General features: G+C 45.0%; 1 pseudogene; it reads right to left on the minus strand.

The window, feature by feature from the left end:
* Nucleotides 1–3,898: 3,898 nt before the first annotated feature.
* LOC147901645 (protein CANDIDATE G PROTEIN-COUPLED RECEPTOR 7 pseudogene) lies at nt 3,899–5,625 on the minus strand (annotated as a pseudogene).
* Between the last annotated feature and the right edge of the window lie 1,451 nt (nt 5,626–7,076).

Raw genomic sequence — 7,076 nt, forward strand, 5'->3', positions numbered from 1 at the left:
TGGTTGAAGTCGCCACAAACCCCGTTTTTCACCAAGTGTCATGCACAACCTGCAAAACACACACTCTAAGGTGTGTTATTCAAATGTGCTCATAACCGTTGGGAATGGTATTTTGCATGTGTATCACTACCACCTATGTTGAGGTGCATGAAAATGATTGTGTCCATTGGATATGCTTTGGATGGTTGACGTGGCCACAAACCTTGTTTTTCACCAAGTGTTATGCACAACTGTAAAAAAACACGCTTTGAGGTGTGTTATTCAACCTTGCTCATACTTGATGGCCATGATACTTTGCACACACATCAATCCCACCAACATTGAGGTGCATGCAAAGCACCATGACCAAATCGCCAAAACTCGTTTTTCACCAAGTGTTATGCACAATCATAAAACTAGTATATGTTGTGTTATTCGAATGCCCACACACCTGATGGGCATGGTACTTTGCAATTGCATGAATCCCACCTATTTTGAGTCACCTGAAAAGTATCGTGCCCATCACATATGTTTTGGATGGTCGAAGTCGCCACAAACCCCATTTATTGCCATGTTATGCATGTTGGGTGGTGAAAAACAAGGGAAAGTACATCCTCAACCATGCAAGGGATATCCAATAGACACAATACTTTTCATGGAGCTTAAAGTATCTATTATTGAGAATCATGTGAAGTATCATGACCATCCAAGACTGGTAAATTTAAAGGAGGTGCCTTGATGAGTATTTTTTGAACCTTGTGCATGATGAGTGGGTGAAAAACAAGGAAAAATACATTCCCAACCATGCAAAGGATATCCAATGGACATGCTACTTTTTATGGGCCTTAAAGAGAGATATATTAAGCCCATTATTAGTATCCTATCCATTAGAGACTTGTAGGTTTGAATGAGACAGCTTGATGCGTGATTTTTACCCTTGTGCATGACAAGTGGTGAAAATAGGAAAAAAGCATGCTTGACCATGAAAATGATATCCTATGGACATGATAATATGATTTATCCTTAAAGTGGGATATATTGAGGTTTGTGCAAAGTATCGTGCACATCAAAGGCTCACACAGTCGAATGAGGAACCCCGATGTGTTTATTTTGACCCTCGTGCATGACGGGTAGTAAAAAACAAGGAACAATATGTCCTTGATCATGCAAAAAATATTTTATGGGATTGATTATTTACACGTCTTAAATTGGGTAGTATTTATGCTTGTGCTATGTATCATGCCCATCGAACACTCGCACGTTCTAATGAGATACCCTGATGCATGTTATTTGTCCCTTGTGCATGACAAGTGGTAAAAAACAAGAAAAAATGTGTTCCTAACCATGCAAATGATATATGGCACAATACTTTCATGGGCCTTAATTTTGGTGAGACCGAGGCCCATGTAAAGTATCATGCCCATCTGAGACTCGCACATGTGAATGAGGCACCCCAATGCACGCGACAAGTGGTGAAAAACAAGGGAAAATACGTCTCTAGTCATGCAAACAATATCTAATGGACACACTTATTTGAATGAGACTTAAAGTGGGTGATATTGATCTTGTGCTAAGTATCATGCCCATCGGAGACTTGCATGGGAAAATGAGACCCCTGACGCATGATTTTTTACGCTTGTGCATGTGTAGGGAATAGAGTTTAGGCTATAGGGATGGGGCTTGATGTATAGGGATTAGAGTTTAGGATATAGGGGTTAGGGTTTATAATATAGATTTTAGAGTTTGGGGTATAGGGTATAGAATTTAGTATTTAATCACGGTGAAAGTATTTGCAATTTTTTCATGAGCATGCCTTATATATAATAGCGAAAGGGGTTGGAAAAAAAGTGTGACTATAATCCAAGTCTACATAAGGACTTTTTGTGTGGAAAAAGTAAATTAAAATGGCTGTGCGGCGAGAGGGTAGGGGAAAAAGGGAATGGATGGAATGGAGGAAAGGGTAATGCAAGGGAAGGGAGAGAAGAGGGGAGGAAGGGAAGGGAAGGAAACTGAGGGGAGGGGAGGGGGTCAAGGGAAGGGAGGGGACAATGAAAGGGAAGGGAAGGGAAGGGAAGGGAAGAGAAGGGCTGGGAGGGGAGGGGAGGGGAGTGGGAAGGAGGAGAGGAAGAAAGAGCATGAAATTTCAATCCTCTTAGGGTTTGTGGCCTATATATTGGCTCTCACCCCTCCCATAACTCAAAGGAGGCTCTCCTCCTTCCCCTCTCCCTCCCCCTTCTTTCCCCTTCCCCTTCCCCTTCCTTTCCTCTCCCTTTCTCTTCCCCTCCTATCTTACCCTCCCTTCTCCCTCACCTCTCCTCTGCCTCTTCTCCTTCCCTTCACCTTCCCCTTTTTCTCTTCTCTCCTTTCTTTCCTCTCCCCCTTCTCTTCCAAACACCATACTCGTGCGGCTAGAGCGCGACTACAGTAGTAAGGAGGGGTAGGGAGAGGCGAGGGGGGAGTGTGCAACTGTGCCCCCCTCCCTGTCCCCCACCCCTCGCACCTCTCTCTCTCTCTCTCTCTCTCTCTCTCTCTCTCTCTCTCTCTCTCTTTGCTTCTCCACTGCCCCTCTTCCCCTCCCCTCTCAAGCGGCTGCAACCATGCGATAGGGGAAAGGAGGGGAGGGAAGGGGGGAAGGAGAGGGAGAAGGGAAAGACGGGAGGGGGAGTGGACGAGGGTAGGGGAGGGGAGGGGAGTGGGAGAGGGAGAAGGGAAAGAGGGGAGGGGGAGTGGATGAGGGGGTGAGGGGGGGGGGGGTCTGGAGCCGCAGCCACACCACCCCTTCCCCTCTCTCTCCCCCTCCCCCCCTTCCTCACTTCTTGCATTGTTGCTTCTTTATCGCATTGCTCCTAACACTTAGTGAGAGTGATACCCTTATGCTTGAAAATTTTTATGTGAATCATATATTATTTGCATGGTTGGACATGTGTATTTCTACATTGCTATCATGCATCATGTATGAGTGCTCAAAATAAGCATCAGTGTGCTTCTAGCAGTAATGTTCATGTCTCCTGGGGTACGATACTTTGCAACGGCCTTAAAGAGAGTAAGATGCTTGTTCCTGCCGCAAACATTTATGTTGATTAGGCATCATTTGCATGGTTAGGCATGCATATTTCCACAAATCTTACCATGCCAAATGCATTAGTGTTAAAAATATGCATTGGTATGCTTCTAGAAAATGTGTATGTCTCTGATGGATATGATACTTTGTCTAGGACGTAATGACAATAATATCCTTGTTCTTGCAAAATTTAATGTGGATCGAATATCATCTGCCTGGTTGGGAATGCATACCCCCACAATTCTTACCATACATTTTGCATGAGTGTTAAAAATATGCATTGGTGTGCTTCTAACATATGTGTTTGATGGTCATGATACTTTGAACATGCATTAATGCATGCAAGAAAAGCCACTTAGAAAGAAAGCTATTCAGATTGATAGTTCTTTGACAAAGTCTAGATTATTGCAATAGAATGAAAGATCACTCAACTTAGTTAGAAGCTACTTAAGCTCCTTCCAATTCTTACATAATGGATAGTGTACAAATAGTGCCTGGCATCAAACAATCTTTAAAATGTTGACCGTAAGAGCTCTCCTTGTTTTGCCTAGATGTGATATACCAAATTCAAATTCATTTTTCAATTCGTAGGGATGTTGAATGAAAGTAACCATCATTGTAACATACATCCTCTCCCCATCATCAAGAAGGCCCTTTCTTCTCCATGTGGAGTTTGCCTCTGCAGTTCTTCAAAAGCCCACCATAAGGAACAAAGGCATTGGCTAACAAACCACAAAATAAAAATAAGAAGCCCTTCATCTCCATCTTGTGAAGCTTGCCTATGGTGACCTTTAAAGGCCCACCACAAGTAACAAAGGCATTGGCCAACAATTTGCAATGGGAAGGTCCTCGTATATCGCTCGAGTGTGAAATCAGAGCTCGAAATCCTCATCTTTGAAATCTTCTGCTACCACTTCCTCTTCATCGTCAAGCACAAAGTAAGGATTGTGAGGAGCAGGCCTAAACTTGTAACCCGTGAAAACATAGAAAGCTAAAGTTGCAATCTCGAGGGCGAGTAAGGTGAGCCACCAATAACGATATGTTGTAACTCTGGCGAGAACCAAAGCGAAAAATCTAGTGAAGTAAATATAACAGACGACCACCATGTAATATTGACGAAACAGGATCAGCTTCACCAGATTTCTTGCTGCTTTCCCGTCCGTATGTGCGGCTTGGCGAAGGCGTTTGATTGACCAAATTATAGGAAATAGGACGGCACAGCAACAAATCACATCTACAAGGAACATCAATCTACCCAAAGGACGCCATTCCTTAGAAGACGGTCCTGTCTCTCCGACCACAACTTCTGCTACATTCGCCAAAACCTGTAGGGGGATCACAATCATGAGAACCCACTTTTCATTGTCTTGAAGGTGAGGCTTCAGAATGGACCAGCCAGCACCAATCAAGACGATCACTGTGAATAGCATTACTCCCTTCAGAAAGCTCAACATGTAGAAGGCAATATCCCAGCCATGCGGGGTTCCTGTACGCTTGATGTAAGCAGTGCCCTCTGCCTCCGAGAACAAATAGAGGGCCTTGACAAATACCAATACACCCATTAAAATGTGGATACGGTGGGTGGTAAGTTTCTGCTTCACGCAAACGTAGATCCAGGAAATGAAAAGAGCGATATGTACAACGAAGAAGGAGAAGTAAATTGTCGGCATTTGTGTCAAACCATCCGAGAGATAGTCCTTCGTTCCGTCCTTGCCCTCTAGATTGTATAAAGAAGCTCTCAAATTCAATGAGACTTGGATATCGGGCAGGCAATTAGCGAAGATCAATGCGAAGCGATTCGCATCCGGTGCAGCGAAATTTCGATGGAATTCCCGGGAACTGTTCAATTCCTTGAAAGTGAAAAGAGGTGCGGTGAAGTTTTTTTCCAAGACGCATTGTGCTGGTTCTTCCTCAGGCACAATCAGCGTCCCTTCATCCGGCCAGGAGGCGAGGAAGAACGCCAAGAGATCGCGGTCGGTATCAGTATCATTCGTCCACCAGACATCAGACAATTGGAGATCTACGCTCCCCCTGCGAGTGAAACCGAAACTCCCGATCTCGATCAGGCCGCGAGAATCGTTGTGGAGAGAGAGGCTGATGATTTCAGCTTGGGAGACGGGATGCAGCACCAGAGCGATCAAGAGAAGCAAGCAAGAGAAGCGAAGTTCTAGAGCGAGTGCCATTTTGGAATGTGGTGGGCAAACTGGGAAAAGGATTAGGAAGGGGGAAGTCGTTCTTGATCTCTCTCTCTCTCTCTCTCTCTCTCTCTCTCACACACACACACACACAGACACACACAGCGTAGAGGCACACAAAGTCGAAAAACAGCTTAGCGGAAAACAATTACACCTCTCTCTCTCTCTCTCTCGCACCTGTATAGCGAGTCTTCAATGACCATTCCACCCTTCAAGCCTCGACAAAGATCCGAGAAACAAAAAAGGCTTGCCAGGCAGCCTGCTTGGGAAGCATCGGAGGAGCTTGCCTTTCTCCACCTTTCATCTCGTGCACGACGACCAGGAAGAAATACGCGCTGGGAGGAGTCCGCCCATAGCAACAAGCAAACAGAACGTTCCAGGATCCTTCCCCGGACTTGACTTCTTTGTTTGCACGTGAATTTTCAAGACTTTATAGCACCTCGAGGCTTTCCGTGCCTACTGAAATCTCGGAACGATGGGGAGATTTCTCGGACTGTCGAAGGGGACGTTTCGCTCGACGCTGAAATCTTATTCGTAGATTTTTCCCTCCACCAAAGCTCCAAGCTTGCTCTTCGGACCTTCTTCCTGCGATACGCTGTCACAAAAGAACCGGCAACCTTGCAAACTATGTACAATACAACTATGTACAATGAAACTTCAAGTTTTCAAAACCTATGTACAAAAATTTAGCTAGAGATATTTATCTATGCAATCTCTAATGTAAGACTTATCTAGCTAACTGTACGGAAGGCGGAGTTTATCGAAGCAGAGTAGGCGGCGCAAATTAAAAGTCGCCAGACTTGGCTGGCAGTGGGACATTGCCCTTCGAAGGCATTCTTCCAATTTATCCAAAGGAATCGCCAGAGAGATCTCATTGACCGTGTGCAAAGACGCTCAAGGTAACTTGTTAACCTAGAGGGAAGTTTCCTCTTTGTGAGCTCTCATCAAGCCACTTGTCACAATCTTAGATCTTGATCTTGAAGAGATCTAATAGAGGGAAGTTCATCATTAGGGGAGAATTGGAGTCTTAAAAGGGCCTCATAAGGAATTGATTAAGAAATGGATTAAGTTAATTACACATGAACCACTATGGTAACCCATGGGCTAAGGGCCCCTAAGCATTTTCTCAACTGACATGGTTTGAAATTGAACAACCTTGGTCTTTGGATGGAGATGGGTGGTGGATCAAAGGCCTAGGGTGGCTTTGGTGGGCTCCAAGTGCATGGTTTGAAATTGAACAACCTTGGTCTTTGGATGGAGATGGGTGGTGGATGGATCAAAGGCCTAGGGTGGCTTTGGTGGGCTCCAAGTGGCAAGATCTGACAAGGGGAGGGCAAGGTTTGACTTTGTGGAGGCCTCATTAAGAGGGAAAAGGCGCCTTTTCATGTGCACCCTTGATATAGATCCAAGATCAATGGCCAAGATTGAGGTGCCTGTTTGGAGGGCTAGGATGAAGGCACATTTTTTATGGTGGAGATGAAGATCTAAGATCAAGGGCCTGGATTGAAGCGCCTATTTGGATGGCCCAAATTGAAGCACCATTTGCTCTCACCTCCTCCCTTGGATCTAACTTGGATCTATGGACTAGATTGAAGCGCCTTTTGCACTCATCCCCTCCCTTGGATCCACACCTTGATCTATGGCCTCGATTGGACCGCATTTTACTCTCATCTCCTCCCTTGGATCCACCCCTTGATCCATGGACTAGATTGAAGCACACTTTCCCCTCATCCCCTCCCTTGGATCTACCCATGGATCTAATGGCTGGGAGTGCTCTACCATAAATTTGAATGTAACCCTTGGATTGGAGATCAGATCAATGGCTAGGAGTGAGGACCATG

This window comes from Dipteris shenzhenensis, chromosome 5 (assembly GCF_047967505.1).
Source record: "Dipteris shenzhenensis isolate YYH24624 ecotype China chromosome 5, Dip_SZ_1.0, whole genome shotgun sequence".
Lineage (NCBI taxonomy): Eukaryota > Viridiplantae > Streptophyta > Polypodiopsida > Gleicheniales > Dipteridaceae > Dipteris > Dipteris shenzhenensis.